Source organism: Lissotriton vulgaris, chromosome 12 (assembly GCF_964263255.1).
Source record: "Lissotriton vulgaris chromosome 12, aLisVul1.2, whole genome shotgun sequence".
Lineage (NCBI taxonomy): Eukaryota > Metazoa > Chordata > Amphibia > Caudata > Salamandridae > Lissotriton > Lissotriton vulgaris.
Window position 1 is genome coordinate 404,559,951 of NC_141700.1, and position 25,670 is coordinate 404,585,620.

Genomic DNA, 25,670 nt, shown 5'->3' on the forward strand with positions numbered 1-25,670 from the left:
GGCGGCAGACACGGAAGCTGAGATCGGCCGTGGACCAGGGTTCGATTCCCCGCCTCGGCGGGTCTCGGGCTCAAAAATCCACGGAGTCGATAATTCTCGCTCCGGTGCATACTCGACTCACGGGGTCACACTCTACGACTCTGGGCAATATTTTGCTTACTCTCCACTACGGCCCCTCGCAGCGGGATGCCTGGCTTTCACCTTGTGGATACCCGGCCGGGGTATCACACAGGGGAATACCAGGACGGGTTCCCTAAGCAAGCGCCTTGAGACCCCTGGGTTAAAGTGTTGCGCTATATAAATCGAAACACACACAGTTAGTAATTTAAATTCGTATTGCAAAGATAGCTCTGATTTTTTGAAGATGCTGCATGGTGTACAATGGGAAAAAGGGTACTTAATGATCAGCATGGACATATGTTCATTGTATACTTGCATTGACCAGAGAAAAGGTGTAGATGCTTGTATGTACTATCTGAGGAGCAGACACATTGATCACTGGAACCACAATCAGATGTTAGAAACCATGATGCTCTATTGCCTACAGGAGAATATTTTTCTGTTTGAGAAATCAGTGTACCGTCAGCGGTCAGGGACCACGATGGGAACTTGTTTTGCCCCCAGCCTAGCAAATTTATTCCTAGGCTGGTGGGAGGAACAACAAGTGGGGTCACAGGAATCGGAGAAGTACACTGACCACATTATAATGTGGGTCAGGTACATTGACGATTTATTCTTGATATGGAATGGTCCCAAATCCCTAGCTGAAGAATACATTAAACACCTGGGGGTCAATGACCTAAATCTACGTTTCACTCATACCATCAGTGATAGCTACTGTGAATTTCTGGACATAGCAGTTGAGGTTAGAGATAACAACATTACAATTCGCCTGTTTCGCAAATCCACAGCAGGCAATGCTGTCCTACATTCAGCTAGCCTGCATCCGATACCGCTCATCAACAGTATACCATACGGCGAACTCCTGAGGGCTCGCCAGAATTGCAGCACAGACACGGACTACCAAAAAGAGAAAGAAACTATGCTGAAAAGGTTCAAACAAAGAGGATACCCTGATAAGACCCTTGAAATAGCCCAAAGAAAGATAAAAGATCTCTCACATGAGGACGCCCTTTTCAACAAATCATCCAGTATGATGAGAAAAGAGGCACTTAGTAAGAATAAGGAAACCAATGCACCACGCATGATAACTAACTATAGTAGGGGGGCAAAGGCATTGGAGAAAATTATGAAAACACAGTGGAACGTACTGGTAGCCGATCCCATCATAGGAACCCAAGTAGGTCCAAGACCAAAAATAACTTACCGTAAGGCAAGATCTTTGAGAGACAAATTAGTACATAGTTATCCTATTGATCCTAAACAGAAAAACTGGTTAAGCAAATCTAAGGGCTTTACCACTTGCGGGATGTGCAAAGCTGACCGCAATGGAAAAAACTGCAAGGAATACACAACGGGTATTGGACATAAAAGGCCAATCAAACAAGTCATGAATTGTAATAGTGACTTCGCTTTCTACGTACTGGAATGCCCGTGTGGCCTCCGGTACGTAGGCAGTACCAAACACCAACTGAAGGTCAGAATATTTCAGCACCAACGTGCCAAAACTAACAAGGATTCAAATTATCCTATGGCGCGACACTATGCAGAAATCACAACAGTAATAATGTGAGTTTAAAATTTTGGGGCTTAGACAGGATCCCAAAACATATACGGGGTGGAGACCGCAAAGCAAGATTAAGAGTTCTTGTGTCCAGATATATCATGGACTTAGAAAGTAAAATCCCGAAGAAGCTAAATTGTGGGGAGGAATTGTCCACACATATAGGTGTCTGAACTACATTATGCAAATCGGCAGCCCCATGCTATGATGAACAAGTCAGTAAGGCAATTGCCAGTGTTTTTATTCACCCACATTTTTTAAAGAGTCTAGCCAGGTTACTCATTGAAGGAGATATCACTAACTATGAATAGGTATTGACGAGTAATTGTCATCACATTATCCAGTGGGGAGCAAGCTTGCTTGTCCACGGATGATATCCGAGAAATCCTGGGCATAACTCACATATCATTTTATTTCAGACTAACTCACATATGCCAAAAATCAGTACAGCAGTTAGACACTCACTTCACTTCCCTTGCACCTTTCCCTCATCCATCACTAGATGCACCGAAAAACCAGACCTGCCCCCCTTGCACACAACGCCGATCCACACATAAAAGAGTGATGCATAAATGTGTTGGGAACGAGCATCGTAAGCGGTGGACGAGTAATCATAATATGTGGTAATGAAATGTCCTTATCATAGAAAATTATTATTTGTTTATGTCCAGAATGTTGATTCAGTTCAATATATAAAAAACGAGAGCACTCGTTTCTACCTGTTTTAGTATTTATGCGGAATTCTGCTACACAGAAACGATAATAGAATTTGGCTGTCTAGCGTGACATAAATTTTAGAACTGCATTACCCATGATACACCACTGGGGAACGAATGTGATGACTCGTATCAACAAAGATTGTATTAAAATATCAGCGATAATGAAGTTGTGCCAATACAAGAATGGTCCTTATGTATATTACGTATAAATTGAGCATGCAATGATATGAATTGTATACACAATGATTAATAACATACTATAGTATTATCTTTATGTTTATGAAGAAAGGAAGGACTTATATTCTTGTGAATCCAAAATGGGGGCCACTTGATAAAGGCTATACGCCGAAACGTGTCGTCTTTGGTTGTTTAGTGCACAATAAAAACTTTTTTATGCTGGACTTACCTGGTGTGTCGTCTTTTCTGGGAACCGAATCACGGAGGTGAACGGAAACAGTCAAATACACATAGTATGGTGACTGCTACCATCGACGGAATCAGCGCTGCCAGGCTGAGGATCGCGTAAGCAGTATTTTTGGATATATATATATATATATATATATATATATATATATATATATATATATATATATATATATATATATATATATATATATATATATATATATATATATATATATATATATATATATATATATTACCTACTGGCGGTCGCCAGTATGTATATATAGTTGGATTTTTTCTCTATGGGATTTTTGAAAATTCTATGTCTAATAACTTTGGCGTTTGTGGACGGAATTGGCTGAAATTTTCAGGAAAATGGAACATTTTGTTTCTGAGCAGCCCCTGACAATTTGGTGGGGTTTCATCAAGGGGGGGACGAGAAAAAAGGGGGGTCCCAAAACGCGTTTTTCCCATGTTAATTTCCATAGGGCGGTTGGCCTCACTTTTAGCTCGAACGGCTGAATGGATTTGCACGAAACTTGGCAAATTGTAGGGACTGTTAGCCCGATGTGCCTTTGCTAGGTCTCAATATATGTGCTCCAGTGGATTTTGAGTAATTTAGGTTCAAAAAAAGATATATATCTGGGCGGAGCCTAACCACACATCTGATCTGATTGGCTGTCAGCACTTCATCCAAGAAGTGTTGGCAGCCATCTTGGGACCAATATACATGATAGCACCTCATTAAAAAGCATTGTAGTTAATAGAGGGTTTTAGGACTTTAGTTACATTATAAATCATTTGTTAATGGTACCATACTCGTTTTAGGAATTGTGGTGGGTTCTAAGGTGATTTTACCATGTGAAAAAACCTTCTGCTGTGATATCATGAATATTGTTTGAAAGAAAACTAATATCTCATGATTTTCCCACAGTGGTTTGGAAGGGGATCTATAAGCTAAACTGAAAGCATATTTTCTGTAAATTCACATTATCTTTCTCAGTCATGTGAAAATGAAGTCTGACATTCTCAGTAAAACATGTACATCCAACAAGGACAGAGACTGTCAGTTGATTCCTTTGTGTTCTACTGCAGCCTCCTAGAGTGTTCTAAAGAACAACTAGAGCGCTAACAGTCCTACTTATTACAAAGGTATGGCACACCTGATGCCATCTTGATTGGAATAAAGTGGTAACTCTTAAAACATTTAATTTAAAAAGAAACAACATGAGGGGGTATATTTTACCGTAGAAAGTATGATTAGTGCTGCAGAATGAAAAATTAGGGCACATTTTGAGTGACTTCTCAAATTCTTTTCTATTTCATTAAAACATTCTGACATGCAGTCTCCCAAAATGGCCACCAGAGACAAAAGAGCCCAAATGTAGCCCAAATATCACCCAGATGTAGCCCAAGTATAGCCCAGTGACAGAATGTCCCAGAGTGTTCTAAAGAACAACTAGAGCGCTAACAGTTCTACTTATTACAAAGGTATAGCACACCTGGAGCCATCGTGATGGGAATAAAGTGGTAACTCTTAAAACATTTAATTTAAAAAGGAACAAAATGAGGGGGTATATTATGCAATAGAAGGTAATATTAGTGCTGCAGAAAGAAAAATTAGGGCACATTTTGAGTGACTTTTCAAATCCTCTTCTATTTCATTAAAAGATTCTGACATGCAGTCTCCCAAAATGTCCACCAGAGACAAAAGAGCCCAAATGTAGCCCAAATATCACCCAGATGTAGCCCAAGTATAGCCCAATGACAGAATGTCCCAGAGTGTTCTAAAGAACAACTAGAGCGCTAACAGTCCTACTTATTACAAAGGTATGGCACACCTGAAGCCATCTTGATTGGAATAAAGTGGTAACTCTTAAAACATTTAATTTAAAAAGGAACAAAATGAGGGGGTATATTTTGCCATATGAATTATGATTAGTGCTGCAGAAAGAAAAATTAGGGCACATTTTGAGTGACTTCTCAAACCCTCTTCAATTTAATTAAAAAATTCTGACATACAGTCTCCCAAGATGGCCACCAGAGACAAAAGAGCCTAAATGTAGCCCAAATATCACCCAGATGTACCCCAAGTATAGCCCAATGACAGAATGTCCCAGAGTGTTCTAAAGAACAACTAGGGCGCTAACAGTCTTACTTATGACAAAAGTATGGCACACCAGAAGCCATCTTGATTGGAATGAAGTGGTAAGTCTGAAAACACTCAATTTAAAAAGGAACAACATGAGGGAGTTAATTTTGCCATAGAAAGTATGACTAGTGCTTCAGAAAGAAAAATTAGGGATCATTTTGAGTGACTTCTCAAATCCTCTTCTATTTCATTAAAAAAATTCTGACATGCAGACTGAAACATGCACTTTGAATACCAGCAGCAGACGTCCCTGGTGAGCAGTAGCTTTACTACAGTGATCTTATATGCAACTAGAGTGCTAACATTCATAATTTATGGCAAATGTGTGACACATCTGAATGCCTTCTTGATGGAACCAAAGTAAACAAGCATTGAAAATGCAATAGATCTCGCCCTCGTTTAAGTTAAAGCCATTCTGTTTGTAATGAGGTGGCTTTTTAGCTTTGCTTTTATTAGTGTGTTTTCAACTTTCATGTAAATAACATGCATCTGTATTTATATAAGTATATGTATGCATGCATTTATGTTTGTATTTATATAGATATACAGATGATATATGTTTATATATGTATGTATATATATATATATATTCACTGAAAAAACCATAGGTTATAGACCATATATAGTTAGGAATTAGCATTTACAAAACCTTGAAAATTCACTGAAAAAACCATAGGTTATAGACCATATATAGTTAGGAATTAGCCTTTACAAAACCTTGAAAATTCACTGAAAAAAACATAGGTTATAGACCATATATAGTTAGGAATTCGCATTTACAAAACCTTATTTTACTCACACAAAACCATTGAAATTCCATATATAGTTAGTTGCACTAACTATATATCGCGCACCCGCAATCCACTGCTGATGATGTCACATATTACATCATTCATGACATGGTCAGTGACATCACTGATGACATCACTGATGACATCTCAAATGACATCACTGATGACAACATCCAGTGACTGTATGTTTCTGTAAAGTTAAAATATATGTCTTACATATTGAAGAATGAGTGGATGTATAAGTGTCTGGATGAAGGATTTAGTAGGTGCATGACTGACTGTATGAGTGAGTGATTAAATGTGTCTCACTGAGTGCATGGGTTAGTGACTAAACTGTCTTAATTTGTGCATCATTATGTCTGTTGTTCTGTAAACTGGTGCATGTGTTGATAAGTAGCTATATGAGTAACTATATGGGTTATTGATTGGTTGCCCAAGTATTTGTATGGGAGACTGAGTGTGTGTGTGGGTGGCTGGGAGGTGTATGACTCTGTGCATAGATGTGTGAGCAGTTGATTCACTAGATGTATGGTTTCAAAAGTGCATGTGGAAACAGCTGTATGGGCGGTTGACTGTGTGCATGAGTGTATTGGTGAGTGAATGGATATCTCAGTGCTACATGTGAAAGTAAGTACATATGTAAAACACAGTACATGTGAGAGTTGACATATATAAATAACTGGGCATAAGAGCCAGTGAATGTGTGAGTGGCTGTATGGATCATTGTGAACTTGTATCAGGGATTGTATAAGAGAGTAAATATGTGTTAGTATATGTTTGAATAAGTAAAGTTTGTATAACTGTATAGTTGAGGAAATGGAGGTGTGATTGATTCTTTGCATGACTGACTAGGTGTGTCAGTAACTCCATGGATGAGTGACAGTCTGTGAGTGTCTGTTTACACTGATTGTATCTAAGGTTATATTAGAGTCTGAAGAGGTTCATCGTATTATCACATGAATGATATCATCAGTGATGTGATCAGTAATGTCAAATGAGATTTCATCAGTGATGTCGTCAGTGATGTCATTTGAGATGTCATCAGTGATGTCATTTGAGATGTCATCAGTGATGTCATCAGTGATGTCACTGACCATGTCATGAATGATGTAATATGTGACATCATCAGCAGTGGATTGCGGGCGCGCGATATATAGTTAGTGCAACTAACTATATATGGAATTTCAATGGTTTTGTGTGAGTAAAATAAGGTTTTGTAAATGCGAATTCCTAACTATATATGGTCTATAACCTATGTTTTTTTCAGTGAATATATATATATGCAAGTATATCCATCCAAACAGTTGTCTACTGTGAAAGAGCCCAACCAGGTATGTGAGCATTGCTATAGGTTTATTGAAGGAAAGCACAAATGACAACTCAGTGCTTCACCAATAGTTCAGTCCTTCCCGATGCGTTTCGTATCACGTCGTATCACCAGACTTGCCTGCTGTGAAAGAGCCCAACCAGGTACGTGAGCATTGCCATAGGTTTATTATTATTTTTTTTTGTTTTTTTGTTCCAAGACCTTTATTGTTGTCATATAGCAAAGAAAATACAGCTTGATGCCCACAACCCTGATTGGGCTGGCAGCGTGGTGTTATAACCATTGAACAACGTATAATCATTACAAACACTAGCTAATGAGTTACACAGCAAGTCGCCTACAACCACAGTGGGCCGGCCACGTTTACAATATCAGTTGGTCTCAGTTTTTAATTTTTTATTTGAATAACCCCTATGTAACATAACCGGATCAGTCCACTACCGCATTCCACACCCATACCATCAGAGTAGTGCGCTGGTGTAGATAGTACCTCTGCATACCAACAATCATGCGAATGACTTGTAGGTCGCCCATGTATTGTGTTTCTCAATCTTCTACTTGTGCATTTAAATAATTTGTGAAATATGTCCAGTAATCCCTGGGTCTAGATCTAGGGGGAAGTGATTCCTCATATGTCCTGAGTGTGTCCTGGCAGTATGACATATCCGCCAGCCATTGTTTTATCAGGGGTGCGTTTGGGCCGTCCCAGCACATAGAAACTCTACGTTTTGCTAACAGTAATGCTATAGCACAGAATTTACGTTTCGCCGCCTTCACAGTACCCAGTAGTCCCAAAAGGCAACATTGAATTGTGCATGCAATGGGTACCCCCACCATTTTGGTTATTCTGTTCACTACCTCCATCCAGTAGGCCTGTATCCTTGTACAGTACCAGGCTAGGTGTATAAAAATCTGCTTGGCCATGTCCGCATCTTTTGCATCGTGCCTCATCACGTAGTCCGTATCTATGCAGTTGAGTTGGTGTATAATATGCCTGATGTAGGTATTTGAAGTGGATTATGCGCAAATTGCCATTTGGCGTGAGTAGTTTCGTGAGTGTGCAAGTAGTTTCCCATTCTTTTTCTGTAAGAGGGACTTCTAGTACTTTGTTCCACCTGTGTTGTGCTTTAGTCGCCTTATAGTCTAGTTCAGCCCGTGCCTGACTATACAGCCGTGATACTAGATGTGTTTTGGGAGGTAATCACCAATTGTAGGGTATCCATCGTTGGTGGTTCATCTGGGAAGGTCGGATAATGTTGTCGGAATGCCCCCTTAAGTCTATGGACCGTGAAGCGGAAAAGCAGTGTTGGGTTCTGTATAAAGGCCAGGTCCTGCTCTGTGATGATGGAACCATCCTTATAAATGTCTCCCATGGTACACAGTCCCACCTGTTTTAGAATGTTCATGCCAACTTTCTCCCCTGTGACAGATAAATTCGGGTGGTGGTGAAGGGGCAACGCCGGAGCATAGAGAGATAGTTTGTGCATCATTTGGCCCAGACGTCTCCAAGCTGCGTTCGTAGCGTCTATCGTGTTTATGTAGTTTTTATGAAGTGGAGGTCTAATATGCGTAATGATGGCATCTAGTGGGATCGGTGCAGCGTCTCCCTCTTCCACCGCTACATGAGTCAGGTATGGAGTTTTGTGGTACCAGTGAGTGGCATATTGGGCCTGAGCACATAGGTAATATAGCCAGAAGTCTGGTACTCCCCAGCCTCCTTTGTGAATGGGCAATGTTAGTGTGTCTAATTTTATGCGCGCCTGTTTGCCTGCCCATATCAATTGTAGCACCATTGTGGTTATGCGTTTGAGGACCTCTCTTGGAGGTTGGATTGGAATGTTATTAAAAAGATAGAGGAGCTGAGGGAGTATAACCATCTTCACGATTGCCATCCTGTCAGCTAGTGACAGCGGGAGTTGGATCCATCTTTTGACCCTGTCTTCGAGTGCATCTATCATCCTTCCATAGTTAGTTCTGATAACCACCTCAGGGTCGCGGTGAAACCATATGCCTAGATATCTTATAGGGTCCGTCTGCCACTCTAGCGGGTATTCAGTTGTGTGTTGTCGTCTGGAGTCTGTCAGTGGGAATACAGAAGATTTATCCCAATTAATTTGTAGTCCCGAGTAACCCCCAAATTTGATGTACGCTCTTAAGAGTGGGTCTAAGTTAATGGCTGGGTCTTTGACGTACAGTAGCATGTCGTCCGCATATAAGGAGATGTGCGAAGGTCTGTTCGGAAATTGAATTGCCAAATGGTGATGTTTCTGTCTCACTATGCAGGCTAGGAGTTCCAGTGCCAGGGCAAACAGTAGAGGGGACAGAGGACAGCCTTGCCTCGTCCCTCTCTCTATGTCAATAGCTTCCAACACAGATCCGTTGATCTTAATTTAAGCTGTGGGTCTGGTGTAGAGTAACTGCACCCATTGAATAAATATACGAGGAAAGCCCATTCTATGAAGAATCGTGATTAAATGAGACCATTCAATGGAATCGAAGGCTTTTGCAGCATCCAGCATTATTGCTGCTGCTTTCGTGTTCGGTGTAAGGTAATGTGATGTAGCAAAAAGCGTTCTCGTGTTGTGTGTAGTGTTTCTAGAGGGTATAAAGCCTGATTGGTCTGGGAGGACTAGTGCGGGCATAAGTGGTTGTAGGCGTGTGGCAAGGACTTTAGCCAATATTTTTGAATCTACATTTATTAGTGATAAGGGCCGATAGGAGTTACTGGCGGTGGGATCTTTACCCGGTTTTAATAATGCTATTATCATTGCTTCGCTCAGTGTGGCCGGTAGTATCTGAGCCTCGAGTGCCTCAACAAACATGTCTACTAAATGTGGTGCCAGTTAATCGTAGAATGTTTTATAGAATTCACACGTGAACCCAACTGGTCCTGGTGCTTTTCCGTTTGGTAGTGATTGTATTACTTCTGTAACTTCTTCTACTGTTAATGGCTGGGCTAGATATTGCCTCTGATTGTCAGATAGCCAAGCGATAGCAATATCTTCCAGGTAGTGTAGCGTCTCTTGTTGTGTGGCAAACGGTCGTGATGTGTATAAATCCTGGTAGGTGTGCACGAAGCTTTGTAAAATGCCCGCTTGATTAGTGTGTGTTACGCCGTCTGGCCCGATAGTTTGTGTAATTACTTGTTGTTTGTGACCCGTGCATGCCATAGGTTTATTGAAGGAAAGCACAAATGACAACTCGGTGCTTCACCAATAGTTCAGTCCTTCCCGACGCGTTTCGTACCACCAGACACTTAATCATGGGTTCAGGGCTTTTAAGAGTTCTGAAAGTGGTGATGATTTGTACTGTTCGATTGTTCATACCCCGCCCAGTGTGCGTGGCCAACCACGTGGCCTGTTGGTTTTCGTAGTTCGTGTCACTCCAGTGAGCCGCCTTTTCAGTTCTCATATTCAAATAAAATAATTGAATCCACAGTGGGTTGGGAACGCACTGTTGTTGCCAAAACTGCTGTTTGCATCCTTCAAAGGATGCCACCTTGCCCAATGCTGCTACGTCGGTTGGCGCAGCAGCGGGACTGCACGAAGGTGCAGCGGGGCTCTTTCTGCGGCTCAGGCGTGGCCGCATAACATCTATCCAAACAGTAGCCTGCTGTGAAAGAGTCCAACCAGGTACGTGAGCATTGCCATAGGTTTATTGAAGGAAAGCACAAATGAAAACTCGGTGCTTCACCAATAGTTCAGTCCTTCCCGACGCGTTTCGTATCACCAGACACTTAATCATGGGTTCAGGGCTTTTAAGAGTTCTGAAAGTGGCGATGATTTGTACTGTTCGATTGTACATACCCCGCCCAGTGGGCGTGGCCTACCACGTGGCCTGTTGGTCTTCGTAGTTCGTGTCACTCCAGTGAGCCGCCTTTTCAGTTCTCATATTCAAATAAAATAATTGAATCCACAGTGTGTGGGGAACGCACTTTTGTTGCCAAAACTGCTGCTTGCATCCTTCAAAGGCTGCCACCTTGCCCAATGCCGCTACGTCGGTTGGCGCAGCAGCGGGACTGCACGAAGGTGCAGTGTGGCTCTTTCTGCGGCTCAGGCGTTGCCGCATAACATCCATCCAAACAGTTGCCTGCTGTGAAAGAGCCCAACCAGGTACGTGATTTACAAAAAGGGGGTGGTGATGAACAGAGTGTCTGAGTTAAACAGACCACTCTTACCCAGTCCAAAGATCAGGGCTTGATCCATCACCGTTATTTATCTCACTGCCCCATCCCAGCTCAGAACCTGGCTATATGCAAATGAGTCTGTCCCTGGCCCAGTGCATCGTGGGAACAGGGCAGACTAAACTACCAAGCCAATTCTTCACCAGAAAGGAGACAAGCTACCGGGGACCGGTTTCTGGCATTTCAGCCTTCTTCGGCCCGGCTTGCTTGAATCCTGATGGAGCAGTGAGAAAGGGACTCATGTCTGAGTATACCCTGCCACACCTATAGTGGCCAAAAACGATTTACAAAAAGGGGGTGGTGATGAACAGAGTGTCTGAGTTAAACAGACCACTCTTACCCAGTCCAAAGATCAGGGCTTGGTCCATCACCGTTATTTATCTCACTGCCCCATCCCAGCTCAGAACCTGGCTATATGCAAATCAGTCTGTCCCTGGCCCAGTGCATCATGGGAACAGGGCAGACTAAACTACCAAGCCAATTCTTCACCAGAAAGGAGACAAGCTACCGGGGACCGGTTTCTGGCATTTCCAGGTACGTGAGCATTACCATAGGTTTATTGAAGGAAAGCACAAATGACAACTTGGTGCTTCACCAATAGTTCAGTCCTTCCCGACGCATTTTGTATCACCAGACACTTAACATGGGTTCAGGGCTTTTAAGAGTTCTGAAAGTGGCGATGATTTGTACTGTTTGATTGTTCATACCCCGCCCAGTGGGCGTGGCCAACCGCTTGGCCTGTTGGTCTTCGTAGTTCGTGTCACTCCAGTGAGCCGCCTTTTCAGTTCTCATATTCAAATAAAATAATTGAATCCACAGTGGGTTGGAAACGCACTTTTGTTGCCAAAACTGCTGCTTGCATCCTTCAAAGGCTGCCACCTTGCCCAATGCCGCTACATCGGTTGGCGCAGCAGCGGGACTGCACTAAGGTGCAGTGTGGCTCTTTCTGCGGCTCAGGCGTTGCCGCATAACATCCATCCAAACAGTTGCCTGCTGTGAAAGAGCCCAACCAGGTACGTGAGCATTACCATAGGTTTATTGAAGGAAAGCACAAATGACAACTTGGTGCTTCACCAATAGTTCAGTCCTTCCCGACGCATTTCGTATCACCAGACACTTAACATGGGTTCAGGGCTTTTAAGAGTTCTGAAAGTGGCGATGATTTGTACTGTTTGATTGTTCATACCCCGCCCAGTGGGCGTGGCCAACCGCTTGGCCTGTTGGTCTTCGTAGTTCGTGTCACTCCAGTGAGCCGCCTTTTCAGTTCTGATATTCAAATAAAATATTTGAATCCACAGTGGGTTGGGAACGCACTGTTGTTGCCTAAACTGCTGCTTGCATCCTTCAAAGGCCGCCACATTGCCCAATGCCGCTACATCAGTTCGAGCAGCAGCGGAACTGCACGAAGGTGCAGCGGGTCTCTTTCTGCGGCTCAGGCATGGCCACATAACATTCATCCAAACAGTTGCCTGCTGTGAAAGAGCCCAGCCAGGTACGTGAGCATTGCCATAGGTTTATTGAAGGAAAGCACAAATGACAACTCGGTGCTTCACCAATAGTTCAGTCCTTCCCGACGCGTTTCGTATCACCAGACACTTAATTATGGGTTCAGGGCTTTTAAGAGTTCTGAAAGTGGTGATGATTTGTACTGTTCAATTGTTCATACCCCGCCCAGTGGGCGTGGCCAACCGCATGGCCTATTGGTTTTCGTAGTTCATGTCACTCCAGTGAGCCGCCTTTTCAGTTCTCATATTCAAATAAAATAATTGAATCCAAGGTGGGTTGGGAGCGCACTGTTGTTGCCAAAACTGCTGCTTGCATCCTTCAAAGGCCGTCACCTTGCCCAATGCTGCTACGTCGGTTGGCGCAGCAGCGGGAGTGCATGAAGGTGCAGCGGGCTCTTTCTGCGGCTCAGGCGTGGCCGCATAACAACCATCCAAACAGTTGCCTGCTGTGAAAGAGCCCAACCAGGTACCTGAGCATTGCCATAGGTTTATTGAAGGAAAGCACAAATGACAACTCGGTGCTTCACCAATAGTTCAGTCCTTCCCGACGCGTTTCGTATCACCAGACACTTAATCATGGGTTCAGGGCTTTTAAAAGTTCTGAAAGTGGCGATGATTTGTACTGTTCGATTGTTCATACCCCGCCCAGTGGGCGTGGCCAACCGCGTGGCCTGTTGGTCTTCGTAGTTGGTGTCACTCCAGTGAGCCGCCTTTTCAGTTCTCATATTCAAATAAAATTTTTGAATCCACAGTGGGTTGGGAACGCACTGTTGTTGCCAAAACTGCTGCTTGCATCCTTCAAAGGCCCCCACCTTGCCCAATGCTGCTACGTCGGTTGGCGCAGCAGCGGGACTGCACGAAGGTGCAGAGGGGCTCTTTCTGCAGCTCAAGCTTGCCCGCATAACATCCATTGAAAAACAGTTGCCTGCTGTGAAAGAGCCCAACCAGGTACGTGAGCATTGCCATAGGTTTATTGAATGAAAGCACAAATGACAACTCGGTGCTTCACCAATAGTTCAGTCCTTCCCAACGCGTTTCGTATCACCAGACACTTAATCATGGGTTGAGGGCTTTTAAGAGTTCTGAAAGTGGTGATGATTTGTACTGTTCGATTGTTCATACCCCGCCCAGTGGGCGTGGCCAACCGCATGGCCTATTGGTCTTCGTAGTTCATGTCACTCCAGTGAGCCGCCTTTTCAGTTCTCATATTCAAATAAAATAATTGAATCTAAAGTGGGTTGGGAACGCACTGTTGTTGCCAAAACTGCTGCTTGCATCCTTCAAAGGCCGCCACCTTGCCCAATGCCGCTACGTCGGTTGGCCCATCAGCGGGACTGCACGAAGGTGCAGAGGGGCTCTTTCTGCAGCTCAGGTGTGCCCGCATAACATCCATTGAAAAACAGTTGCCTGCTGTGAAAGAGCCCAACCAGGTACGTGAGGATTGCCATAGGTTTATTGAATGAAAGCACAAATGACAACTCAGTGCTTCACCAATAGTTCAGTCCTTCCCAGCACGTTTCGTATCACCAGACACTTAATCATGGGTTCAGGGCTTTTAAGAGTTCTGAAAGTGGCGATGATTTGTACTGTTCGATTGTTCATACCCCGCCCAGTGGGCGTGGCAAACCGCTTGGCCTGTTGGTCTTCGTAGTTCTTGTCACTCGAGTGAGCCGCCTTTTCAGTTCTCATATTCAAATAAAATAATTGAATCCACAGTGGCAACAACAGTGCGTTCCCAACCCACTGTGGATTAATCGAACAGTACAAATCATCGCCACTTACTCTTTCAAAAATCAAAGCAGTTTGCTATGGTAGGGAGGGAGGTGCGCATACGTTTGCGTATGTACGCGTACATACGCGTACCCAGTGGTTTAAAAAAAAAATAACATTGGGGGGGGCCTTGGGAGTCCTTGTGGGACCACCTGAGCAGGCCTAGGGGGTCAGGGTGCTTCTACCCTGGCCCCTTTTTGCGTTTTTCTGCTTTCTTGTGCCTCGGTCTACCGAGCACAAGATGGCTGCCAACACTTCCAGGTTTGGAGTGTTGACAGACAGTTGACAGCCAATGAGCATGCAGCTCGTGCTTGGAAAGGTACGCGTACAGTACACGTACCTGTATGCGTACTGTAGTCGTACGGTACAACTTCGGATATATATCTATGATTTTACTTTTGATTTTCTCAGGAACTACTGAATGGATTTACACCATTTAACAAAAAGGGTGATCTGCGAGCCGAACTCTACCTTTCTGCCAAATTTGAAGTAATTCTGTTTAGCCGTTCGGGCTGTAGCCCTGGCTAAAGGTCCTATGGAAAATTGCATGGGAAAAACACATTATTTTTCAGCCCCCGCTTCACGAATCACCTCCACACTTGTCTTCAATGTGCCTGACAGCACCGACAGGTACGCAAACTTCCAAAAATATCACCAGAGTCAGTCTTTCAAATTCAAAAATGCTTTATTTCATTCGTGGTACAAGCCCTCAGACGCGTTTCGGACGTAAAGTCCTTGCTCACTGATGGAGATTGGAAGGGCTATCACTGTGATAAAGGGCAACCACACAAAAGCACGCCAATTCCTGGTCATTGGTAAACATCGGTAAAGGACTATGCTGGCACAGGGAATTCTGACGGGAATACAAATAAGGGCGCCATTTTGAGACCTGCAATGATCGTATAACAACAAATGTTACTTGCAAATTTCATTACATCGAGCGCACAATCCTATGAATTTTAAATAATCAAGGAATTTCACACATTCTTTAAAATGCATTATACATTTAGAAATATTTAGAAACGATTCAATATACAATAATCGCCTTCACCTTCACGTGCAAGTATGATATTACAGAGTTTGTTCTCTACATTGCATTAGTATGACAAAGAGGCCGCATTATATTTAATCAAGGGGTTTTCTCTAGGATAGTTGGACTCGAGCAAAAATAAAGTGCATAGTGCATAAACAATTAGATGTACAAATACCATCATGTGCAAAACTTGTCAATGCGCATGTATAATATTACTTATTAAACCAGTAACTTGCCTAATACAAATCCCCAGTCCAAATCTGTTAACCCTGGACGTCAGCATCCACTCTGTCTATTTCAGCTAAGATTGCTGTTTTTTGGTAAATTTTGTCACTCTTAGGTTCATTTGAATGTGTGCAAACCTCATGAATATACTCATTCAACAATAGTCTATTTGCACTCGGACAAATGTCTGACGGAACGAAATGCAATCATAAGCCCAGATACTCACAAGAATATATGAAAATATATGAAAAGCCCGTTCCCAGATCGTCCTTGTTTAATGGCTAATGCAGAGTGTGTGATTGCAGTGCTCCTAACGTGGTGCTCTAAAGTGACTAATGCGTAGGCAGGATGAACTAGAAATCTATGTAGATCCTGAGAGTGTGTGAGTGTGTGTGATTTTACCAAAGTAAAAAAGTGAAAATAAAATCAATTCTCAAAGGATTCTTATCATCACCTGCCGAGAATGAAGCCCAGGTGCATAGATACGTGCTTAAGTATAACTGCTGACTCTTGGATACGGAATTCCTAGGCTGCCTCATTGATTATGGGAAAAAAAGGCCTTCCATCATCATGGATAAAAACCATGACTAATGTGCTTAGAGTTACCTAAGATTACAAAAAATTGTGAAGGTCCTCTCCCATATTCAGCCCCCCCCCCCGGGGTTTTGCTATTGAGAAGCAGTATGTATTTGGATTCGAGCTGTCTAAGCCGTTTTTCATTATCTCCCCCTTTTTTACTGGGCATGACAGCATCGATCACAAAGTACTTGAGGTGATTTAAGTTCCTCTCATGGTTGTTTTGGAAGTGCCGCGCTACTGGGTAGCTTTGATCAGCATTCACTATCTCCCTCAAGTGCTGCAATATGCGCTGGTGAACTGGTAACAGTGCTGCCCACATAGATAAGCCCACAGCTGCATTTCAATACGTAAACCGCTAGTTCAGTGCGGCACGTGTAGTGTGCTCCTAATGTGATGGGCCTGGTATCGAAGGGGGTAACATATGTGGTCATGTTTTCCCCAAACTTGCACGCCCTGCACGAGCTGCAGCGAAAAAAAACCCTTGCGGGGGGACAGCCAGTTGTCCTCTTTGGGTATTTCTGGGTTGCTAGACACCAGATCGTTGCGCATTGCATAAGCGCGTCTATACGTGACAGTGGGGGCTTTGGGCATTATTTCTTTCAGCACATGGTCAGTAAGGATGATGGGCCACTTCTGTTTAACCAACTTGGTAATTTGGCAAGCTTGGCGACTATAACCCGTGATAAGGCGTATAGTATCTTTACCTTGTTATTCTTTAGTGATTGCTGTATTGGTTCTGCTCTGATCTAACAGGTCTTGGCGATTTAAGAGATTGGCCTTTGCCATACTCACATCCAATTTGTTGGAAATATAACCCCTGGCAATGAGTCTCATTTTGGATTCTTGTTGGTGTTATATATATATATATTCACAGAATAAACCATAGGTTATAGTGGATATATAGTTAGGAATTTGCATTTACAAAACCTTGAAAATTCAATGAAAAAACCATTGGTTTTAGGCCATATATAGTTAGGGATTTGCATTTACAAAACCTTATTTTACTTGCATAAAACCATTGAAATTCCATATATAGTTATAAGCGCTAACTATATATCGCGCACCCGCAATCCACTGCTGATGATGTCACATATTACATCATTCATGACATGGTTAGTGACATCACTGATGACATCACTGATGACATCTCAAATGACATCACTGATGACATCACTGATTACAACATCCAGTGACTGTATGTTTCTGTAAAGTTAAAATATGTTTTACATATTGAAGAATGAGTTGATATATAAGTGTCTGGATGAAGGATTTACTAGGTGCATGACTGACTGATTGAGTGAGTGATTAAATGTGTCTCACTGAGTGCATGGGTTAGTGACTAAACTGTTTTAATTTGTGCATCATTATATCTGTTGTTCTACAAACTGCTGCATATGTTGATCAGTAGCTATATGAGTAACTGTATGGGTTGATTGGTTGTCCAAGTATTTGTATGGGAAACTGAGTGTGTGTGTATGGGTGGCTGGAAGGTGTGTGACTCTGTACATAGATGTGTGAGTAGTTGATTCACTATATGTATAGATTCAAAAGTGCATGTGCAAACAGCTGTATGGGCGGTTGACTGTGCATGAGTGTATTAGTGAGTGAATGGATATCTCAGTGCTACATGTCAAATTAAGTACATATGTAAAACACAGTACATGTGAGAGTTGACATCTATAAATAACTGTGCATAAGAGCCAGTGAATGTGTGAGTGGCTGTATGGATCATTGTGAACATGTATCAGAGATTGTATAAGACAGTAAAGTAAATATGTGTTAGTATATGTTTATATAAGTAAGGTGTGTATAACTGTATAGATGAGAAAATGGAGGTGTGATTGATTTTTGGCATAACTGACTAGGTGTGTGAGTAACTCCATGGATGAGTGACAGTCTGTGACTGTCTGTTTACACTGATTGTATCTAAGGTTATATTAGAGTCTGAAGAGGTTCATGGTATTATCACATGAATGATATCATCAGTGATGTTATCAGTCATGTCAAATGAGATGTTTTCAGTGATGTCATCAGTGATGTCATTTGAGATGTCATCAGTGATGTCATCAGTGATGTCACTAACCATGTCATGAATGATGTAATATGTGACATCATCAGCAGTGGATTGCGGGTGCGCGATATATAGTTAGCGCTTATAACTATATATGGAATTTCAATGGTTTTATGCGAGTAAAATAAGGTTTTGTAAATGCAAATCCCTAACTATATATGGCCTAAAACCAATGGTTTTTTCATTGAATTTTCAAGGTTTTGTAAATGCAAATTCCTAACTATATATCCACTATAACCTATGGTTTTTTCTGTGAATTTCATTGGTTTTTTAATAGCAAATATGAAAAGCTTTAAAATGTCAAGTACGTGATAGATAAAAACATTTTCGTATTTATGCACGCTGATGTGCTTTGAATGCTGCCCCCCCTCCCCTCTTTTCTCTTAGTCGTACTCTCTCTTTGCAGATAGTGAAGAGTAGTTAACGCAGGCCTTTACCCCCGTTGTAATCCGTCCTGCCTGCTTGTCTCTCCATTTGATTGATTATTATCCAAGCATTTACTGTTTTACAATTGATTCTCTTTGGTTCATTCTCTATTTACAAACAAGCACAAAGTCGCAATACTCTGTTTAGTCTTTGCAGATCGTGAAAAATCGTGTAAAAAAATAAAAGTAATCAAGCAAAATCAGTAGGCCACTAATTGGATCTCTTTTTGACCTCGCTAAAATAGAAATATTATAAACAACCCTTCATGAGAAATACGAAAATAGTGAGATGAACTGAGCTCCACACCATGAGGGCTGCAAGACAGCTCGGCTCCGTCACCCACCCCGCCCAAAATAACGACAAACCCTATGCAAATATTAAAAATATAGACAACACACCAGCAAAGAAACAGGGTAAAACATTTTATTAAATACCTATTTACATAACGTTGGTTTATAAGATGATGTCAGTAGTGGACCGATGTGTGAATAGGTCGGAAGCAGCACAAGGCGCCAAGATCCGGATGGAAAGTCCTGGATGTTGGGTGCCATAGTTCAGAGTTCTGAGTTTGAGCCTTTTTCAATGCCTGTGCTTTGTTGTTTCCCCTCCATCAAAAACAAAACAAAAATATAAAACTGTGCAAAAATACAAAAAAATCAAAAAATGTTTACAAAAGCAGTGCTTGTAAGACTGTCTGAAGCTTATTTTCACCTACTGCAGCTTCACTATTCTCAAAGTAAGTGAGGGTCGTTTGTGGACCTGACTGCATTTGAAAACAATGTTATATGGTACCTCCCTAAACCGCTTGACGGAGGCCCCCGAGGGGCGGTGTGATGGCACGGACTCGGAGAAGACGCTTGGCTCCGACCCCCTCCCCAAGTCTTATAGCACTGGTGTAGCCTGAGATCGCCCCCGACATAGGCGGCCGGCTCCCGGGGTCCGGCGGAACTTTTTGCCTTTTGATGACTCTTCTATTCTGGACTTTGTCCCACAATCCGTTTGACCTGAAGACACGCTGTAGTGGGGCGCCCCTTTACCGTTTTAGTTGCCATTCCGCCCGCTTTTGCTACACTGTGCCTCTTCCGCCATTCAGCTGTTTACCGCCCGCTCTTGCGACTACAGCGTCTCCCTCACCATGTAGTTAAGTTGTTCCCGCTCTTGCGGTGCAGCGATAGGCGGCTGCCACAGGACTCTCAAAATGGCGGCCGGCTCTTCGGTTTTGGGCCTGGTCCACTAAAATGGCCCTGGGACACCTTGGAACTCGGACGCTTCCCTGATAGGGCTTGGGTCCCATTCTCGAAAGCGTCCCCTCAGCCGTGAAGATTCTACAAAAGTCTTGGGGGCCCCCGACTCCCGCAGGCTTCTGGTGGGGAGCGGCTGCCATGTCTGCTCGTGGAATGGCCACGACGGAGCTACGAGATGGTAGTGCTCTCATGCTGACGCCAGCTTTAGTCTGAAACATCAGGAAACACTGTAGACTACCAATTCGATCAGTTCCGGTAGCGCCCCAACATGACCCGGAAGAGAAGAACTTGCCCTCCCCTCTTTGACTGATGGTTCTTGTTGCCTGTCCTCTCTGTTGTCATTTAACAGAACTTTTTGGACTGCTGAAAGGGGTTGTGTTCCGAACGCTGGTTGGTGGAGACATTTTGACTATATTCTTGACCTACGTTGTCGCGTAATGCGTTATATGACACGCCGCGTTAGCGCACCCGGAAGTGATCCGGGGCGCGGCGCGCAGCACGTAACGTAAGCATAACAGGTCATGTGACTTGTTAATAAAACTTTTCATTGGTTCATTTTACTTTTGTTATTTTAATGATGAAAAGCTTGGTCATATGACCTAAAAATTACGCTTTTTATTGTTTTCGAACATTATTTTTTTTAAAACATATATGTTATAATATTCCAGGCTAATGTACTTTCCCGGAAAATTTACAACTGTCCTGCAAGTAAAATATATTCCTTTTTCGAGAAAAAGGGCGTTTCTTCGTTCCATGACGGAGCCGTTGAGTAAAAGAGACTCGGCCTGCTGTCTTAGTCGCCGATACGCCTGATTATCAGATTCTTATCGATCACTTTATGTTGCAGGAGTGGAAAACACAACTGCCCTTGACCATTTATCTTTACTACGTTCCTACATACTATACCTTTTATCCGTCATGTAATTGGACTGCTTTATTTCACTTGCCTTTTACTGATTCGAAAACAGTGACTAAAAGTAAAAACTTTACCAATGTAAATACTACTACCGTGTTTTGTTTTAAAAACCTTTATTGTGAAAATGTCAGTATACAAATACGGGCCTATAACCACCTGGGCCGGCCACGGAGCAAACTGAAATCATATATGATGAGGAGACATTTACACTGTAGAGGAACGTAACGAGCGGGCCTAGGTTGCAAGAACTAAGGTGTCTAACAGTTGCGGAATCGGTGGACGTACATTTTGTAATTAAAATAAGACAGGGCCACTTACAATAAAATTTTCTAGATATACATTTGCGGGCAAGGAGTTACGAGTCCCATTTATACCGGCGCCATTTTGGGCGAGGCTGGGCAGGTCCAAGATATAGTCAAAATGTCTCCACCAACAATCGGCCAGACCAGAACCCCTTTCGGCCCTTTATGCTACAAGATGGTGTCTTCCATTCAGAAAATATTGTTGGCAGCATTTTGAAAGGAAAGATAAACAGCCGTTCTCCTAGTGAGTCTCACATTGTTACATTTAGGAAGAATGTTGAAGAGTAATATGTGGAAAATCTGAAGCCATTTTTCTACAAACTCTCAATCAGCCTAAGTCATGGGCGATCTTTGTCCACACCAGGGCAATAGTGAAGCTGCAGCAGGTGCAAAAGAGCTTCAGACAGTCTTACAAGCACTGCTTATCTAAACATTTTTTTGTATTTTTGCACAGTTTTATATTTTTTTTTTGTTTTTGATGGAGGGGAAACAACAAAAAACAGGCATTGAAAAAAGCTCAACAGTGCAGGGCGCCTTGTGCTGGTTCCGACCTATTCACACATCGGTCCACTACTGACATCACCTCATAAGCCAACGGGGCACCCCACACTGACTTTCGGCGCAGCATTGTAGGATGGCCACACCAGTGCGGCAACTTGCTGGACACCACCTCGGTGCCATCCGGATCTCGGAGCGTTCGAGTCACTGTACCGCAAGAGTGACCGGAACTCAGCTGGACACGCCGTCTTTCGGCGCAGCATTGTAGGATGGCCACACCAGTGCGGCAATTTGCTGGACACCACCTTGGGCAACAGTGAAGCTGCAGCAGGTGCAAATAAGCTTCAGATAGTCTTACGAGCACTGCTCAGAACTCTCAACTATGGCACTCAACATCCAGGACTTGCCAATCGGATCTTGGCGCCCTGTGCTGGTTCCGACCTATTCACACATCGGTCCACTACTGACATCACCTCATAAGCCAACGGGGCACCCCACGCCGACTTTCGGCACAGCATTGTAGGATGGCCACACCAGTGCGGCAACTTGCTGGACACAACCTCGGTGCCATCCGGATCTCGGCGCGTTCGACTCACTGTACCGCAAGAGTGACCGGAACTCAGCTGGACACGCCGTCTTTCGGCGCAGCATTGTAGGATGGCCACACCAGTGCGGCAATTTGCTGGACACCACCTCGGTGCCATCCGGATCTCGGCGCGTTCGAGTCACTGTACCGCAAGAGTGACCGCAACTCAGCTGGACACGCCGTCTTTCGGCGCAGCATTGTAGGATGGCCACACCAGTGCGGCAATTTGCTGGACACCACCTCGGTGCCATCCGGATCTCGACGCGTTGTGCTGCCTTCGGCCTATTCGCACATCGGTCCGCTACTGACGCCGCCTCACGTGCCAACGGATTTTCTACGCTTTTTGTAGCCCTATGTCGCATAACAGGTCATGTGACTTGTTTATAAAACTTTTCATTGGATCATTTTACTTTTGGTTTCCTAAAGATGGAAGGCTTGGTCATATGACCTAAAAATAACACTTTTCATTGGTTTAGAATTTTTTTTTTTCCCAAACGATAAAAGCCCCACCTTGTTTCTGGATCATTCAGACTGAAGCGTTTTTAACATTGAGTTTTCCATAGGGCGGTTGGCCTCACTTTTAGCTCGAACGGCTGAATGGATTTGCACGAAACTTGGCAAAATTGTAGGGACTGTTAGCCCGATGTGCATTTGCTAGGTCTCAATATATGTGCTCCAGTGGATTTTGAGAAATTAAAGTTTTAAAAAACAGATATATCTGTGACAGCGCTCCGGGTAGCGCTCCGGTTCGCGTAATTGACGCGTAACGGAACTTCGCGAAGCAAAGCTGATTGGCTCTCCGGTGTCTGTCAACATTCTAAACAGTCCGGAACGGCCGCCATCTTGTCTCTCGGTAGGATCGAGAGACAAGAGGAGGAGAAAAACGAAGGGGGAATTTAATGAAAGGGGGCAAGGTAGACCCCTCTTGACCCCCTAGGAATGATGTTGGGGTTATTAAAGGGTCCCGTGGGGCAAATAAAAAAAATTTGATTTTGATTTTTCGCGGTAGAAGCGCTTCCCGGTACGCGAACCGGGTCGCAAACCTGTAGCGTAACGGGAATTCGCCATTTTGTGTTTCGTTTTAATTAAATCACAAGATGGAGGGAAAACAATGTGGGAAATGGGTATAAGGGGGCACGGGAGACGTATCCTGACCCCCTATGTTTTCTGAGGGTGGCTGAGGATGCTCATATATGTTGATACATGTCTTCCAGCGGCTGCGCGTGAGCGGATTTTTTTTGTTGCTGCGTGACGTCTGTTAACGTTCGATTCGAAGGAAATCAGGAAGTGTTGACCGCCATTTTGTCACTGCGAGTAAATATATTGTTCATTTCAAAGCGTTGGAACATGGAAAAGGGAGAAGGTAGAGATTGTCTTGCTGCGTAGTTTTTCTCAGGGTGTGCAGTAAGGCCCCGGTTGTGCTTATACTCACGGTGGGGTCTTTGAACACTTTAGCAAATGATGATCCAAGCTGAGGCAAAGGAGGGTGTCAGTCGGGGAGGGGGAGCAATGGTGCAGTTTTCACTTTCATGTCTAAGTGTTAAAATCTGGTTTGCGATGTCAACATAATCGGCGCCACCTTGTCCCCACTCAGGCACGTACGCTCTAGCAAGCAGCAGCCATTTTGAAAGCGCTATGGCCCCTCTGCCCCTCGCCGGTCCCCAGCGCGTCTCCCTGGCGCTACGAACACCCCCCCTCTCTGACCTCCCCCGTTCTCTCTGTGGAAAATTAATCCGTATTGATAAACGTTGACTGCGCCATCTTGCCTTTTTTCCAATGCCACACTTTTGTCGTGCACGGCAGCCATTTTAGATGCCTTGACCAGACCCACTCTCTGCATGCCGCCGATCCTCAGCACGGCTCCCTACCCTCTCAAGCATCTCCCCCACGCACTAGTCACCCCCGCTCTCTCTCTCATGCATGGGCCATAAACCTCCCTCCATCTGCGCTGCTCTTCCCTGAGAATCACACCCCGTGCCCGCCCGACACCTCCCTTTCACCCTATTCACTACCGCACCCTCTGACACTCCTCTTCCTCTGTGTCCGATTGTCCAGGCCGGTCCCAGGCTATCACCTAGCCCTGTGGAAGTAGTTTATGGCCCCAACTGTAAAGAATCACCCCTCTTCAAAGGAGTCACAGTAGATCAAGGCCCCCACCCCATGAGATCCGTCACACCACACGCGTTCCTACTATCTGATAACGATCCTGTATTGTGATTGGGGAGGGGATTCTCACTCTAAGGGTGTGTGGGACCGAGCCTGAAGCGGAAGATTCCAGGGATGCCTTTCTGTACATCAAAGTCTTCACAAGAATGTGTCACATTACAAATATATAGCACTCCAACAAAGTAGTAGGATTATAACACTTTAATAACTTATAAATATATACAACGCTCCAACAAAGTAAACACGTTAAAAAAAAACATTTTAAACAACTATTTACATGGCAGCCTGCTGCAACATCCATCTCAAAGCATTCACCGTCCGCTTGACACTGTCCTTGCTCCTCCCTTCCCGGAGTAGCAACAATGGGCTGCTTTGGCCTGTCTTTTAGTCGGCTTTGGGTTATAAAAAGCCTACAAAATCCATCGGCCTGTGAGGCGGCGTCAGTAGCGGACCGTTGTGCGAATAGGCCGAAGGAAGCACAACGCGCGAGATCCGGACAGCACCGAGGTGGTGTCCAGCAAGTTGCCGCACTGGTCTGGCCATCCTACAATGCTGCGCCGAAAAACTGCGTGGGGCGCCCCGGGGGGGTGGGGGGGGGGGGGGGGTGGAGGCGGCGCGAACGGGCCTCCCCCGCCTCCCCAGGTGGAGGCTCCTCAGCTGCAGTGGGGCGCCCCTTGGCGTTTCAGTCGCCATCCAGTTGAGTTGTGCCCGCTCTTGCGGCACAGTGCCTCACCCGCCATCCTGCTGAGTTGCGCCCGCTCTTGCGGCTACAGCGTCTTGCCCACCATCCAGTTGAATTGCGCCCACTCTTGCGGTGCAGCGATAGGCGGCTGCCACAGGACTCTCAAAATGGCGGCCGGCTCTTCAGATTTGGGCCTGGTCCACTAAAATGGCCCTGGGACACATTGGAACTCGGACGTTTGCCTGCTAAGGCATGGGCCCTATTCCCGAAAGCGTCCCCTCAGCCTTGAAGATTCTACAAAAGTCACCGGGGCCCCCGACTCCCGCAGGCTTCCGGTGGGGAGCGGCTGCCATGATTGCTTGCGGAATGGCCACGACGGAGCCACGAGATGGTGGTGCTTTCATGC